The sequence below is a fragment of the Triticum aestivum genome, chromosome 2B (genome assembly GCF_018294505.1).
Source record: "Triticum aestivum cultivar Chinese Spring chromosome 2B, IWGSC CS RefSeq v2.1, whole genome shotgun sequence".
Classification (NCBI taxonomy): domain Eukaryota; kingdom Viridiplantae; phylum Streptophyta; class Magnoliopsida; order Poales; family Poaceae; genus Triticum; species Triticum aestivum.
In genome coordinates, this window is record NC_057798.1 from 626,375,699 (window position 1) to 626,378,833 (window position 3,135).

The window sequence follows — 3,135 nt, forward strand, 5'->3', positions numbered from 1 at the left end:
CATTAATGGGTGTCCCCAAGTAGGTTGTGGGGAAGGAGCCCATGCGGCAATTAAGCCTATTGGAGATGGTCAAAGACTTGGCGGGGGGGGGGGGGTATCCCATCACCATCACATCACTCTTGTCGAAGTTGATCTTGAGGCCTGACATCTGTTGGAAGCAGAGAAGGAGGAACTTGAGGTTGGAGATATCAGCCTCTGAGCCTTCAACCATAATGATAGTGTCGTCAGCATACTGGAGAATGGATATCCCGGAGCCACCGGCGTGGTGGGGAGTAATCCCACAAATATGGCCAGTGGCTTTCGCCTTATCAAGGATGGATGCCAGCACGTCCACGACCATATTGAACAAGAACGGGGAAAATGGGTCGCCTTGTCTGACCCCACATAGGGTGGGGAAGAAAGGGCCAATCTCACCGTTTATGTTCACGGCCATGCGACCGGAAGAAACCATTTGCATGACACGAGTGATCCACCGGTCTTCAAAACCCTTCCGAAGAAGGACCTCCCAAAGGAAGGGCCAGCTAACCGTGTCATAAGCCTCATCGAAGTCAATCTTCAGAAAAACCGCCTTGAGGTTTTTGGAGCGGACCTCATGGAGGACTTCATGAAGGACTAGGACCCCATCCAGGATGTAACGGCCCTTAATGAAAGCTGACTGATTGGGATGCGTCACACGGTTGGTCAGCAGGGTCACCCTATTGGCGTACCCTTTAGCTAGGATCTGGAAGATCACGTTAATGACCGTGATCGGTCGAAACTAACGAATGTCGGACGCCCCAGGAACCTTTGGGATGAGCGAGATGATCCCGTAGTTGAGGCATCCGAGATCAATGGAGCCAATGTAGAACTCGTCGAAGATAGCTATGACCTCCAGTTTAATCACGTTCTAGAAGGTCTGGAAGAATTTAACAGGGAAGCCATCCGGTCCAGGCGCAGAGGAGGAGTTCATGCCCTTGATGGCATCCCAGACCTCCTGCTCGAAGAAGGGGCCGTAAGGGCCGCGTTCTCCGCCTCAGACACCAACTGGGAGCCGGCCCAACAATCGGGGGCAAGAGAGAGGCCGCTCCAAGGAGCAGCAGAGAATAAGGATCTATAGAATCCATCGACGTGGGACCGAATGTCGCGGGGATCTTGAAGTAGTGTCTCTCCATCCCACAAGAGAGGGATGGTGTTGCGTCTACGGTGGTCGTTGGCGATTGCCTGGAAGTATGCCGTATTCGCGTCACCCTTCAAGACCCAATTCTAGGCACCCGGAGGCGCCAATAGGCCTCCTCATCGGTGTAGATCACGGAGAGCTGGTCTTCCAGGTCGTACTGGGAGAGCCACTCGTCCGGAGAGAGCCCAACCGAATCAGCGCGCAGGTCAAGGGCCTGGATCGCGGATAACAACGTCTTCTTATGCTCATGAAGGTCACGACCCAGATTAGCGCCCCACCCCTTCATGAACTGACGCCCATGCTTCGCGCAGTAGTGCCACGAGTAAATGGCCGAGGGGGGCGGGGGTGGGGGTGGGCGCGAGCCTCGATCCACCGAGTGCCAACCGCCTCAATGAACCCGGTTTGGGAGAGCCAGAATGTCTCAAACCGGAATCGAGGGGGGACTGACGGACGCTCGTCAGCAGAAGAGAGGAGAAGGGGAGCATGGTCCGAGCTAATCCTGGTGATGGCACGGATGAAGGCTAAGGGGCAACGGAGGTCCCAATCCGGGGAGACTAGGACCCGGTCCAGGACGGACTGGGTCGGGGGTGGCTTGCCGGTTGGTCCAGGTGAACCTGGCACCAATCCGATCAATCTCGCGGAGACCAAGGTCAGCAATGAAGTCATTGAACATCTTCATCCGAGCAAAGCAGACATTACCATTGCTCTTGTCCTCTGCCACGCGAAGGAGGTTAAAATCGCCACCAACCACCACCGGAAGGGAGGCCGAGGAGAACTTCCGGTGGAGCTCCTCGAGGAAGGCGGCAGAACGACTATGGTCTGCGGGCCCGTAGACGATGATGACCTCCCACTTGAAGTTGAGAGACCTCTCGAAGAGCTCCATGCTCACAAAGAATTCCCCCCGGTCCATGCTTCCCACCTCAAAGGTGGCATCCTTTACGCCTAAAAGGATGCCACCCGAGTGGCCGGCGCTCCCACTAGAAGGGAGCCAATGCCACGCAAAGAGGTTAGAACTCAGATGGTCAAGCTCAGGGAGCGAGAACTCAAGACGCATGGTTTCCTGGATAGCGACAATGTCAATGTGTTCCTCACACAAGTACTCAATGAGTTGGCGGTGTCGGCCATCATGGCCGAAACTGCGAATGTTCAAGAACAGAGCACGCATTAAGGTGCCATTGGGGGGCTGCTTGACCCCAGGACGCGAGAGGCACTTTGAGCACGCAGAGCCGCGGTGCGAGAGCGAGTGCGGCCACGGATTTCGACCTCGCCCACTGGGGGAGGGGCACCTAACTGCCTCAACGCAGCCGGAGGGGGGGGTCTCACCAGCCGAGGGTGGGACAGGAGGCAGGAGGAGAGCCACATGGGCCTCTGCGAGCCTCCCAACCAGTATCTCGCGGGCGCGGATCGCCGCAATCTGGACTAGGGGGCCAGCTTCCCCCCTAAAAATGATCACAGTGTCAGAGGCCACCTTTGCAAGGTTGGCAAGAGGGATCGACTCGAGAGCAGAGAAGGAGCAAGACGAGGCCGAAGGGGGGACGGTAGGCGTACCTGGCTCCAAGTTTCGAGCAGCAGCACAGATCTCCGCCCGCTCGGAGATGGGCAGAGCCGGACTACCCTCGGGGTGGGCCGCATCCAGCCGAGCACTCCGACGGGACGCAATCACCGGGGAGGAAGCTGACCGGCTGCGGCGAGAGTAGGCAACTGACAGTGGAGGGGGTGGCTGGGCGGCCATGGGGGTGGTCACCCGAGCCTCCCCATCCGTGGTCAGGGCCCCCGCAGGGGAGGCCAGAACAGCGGGCCTGGAGCAGCTGAGGAGGATCGGAGCCGGTGTCGGAGCCAGGGATGGAAGCAGCAGAGACGGGAGCGCCTCGGGGGGAGGGGGCTGAGAGGCCGCGGGGGGCGACGCCGGAAGGGGGGCGCCGGCCACCGGGGCTACAGCCACCTCAGGGAGAGCCATTAGATCCATTTGCAGCAGACTG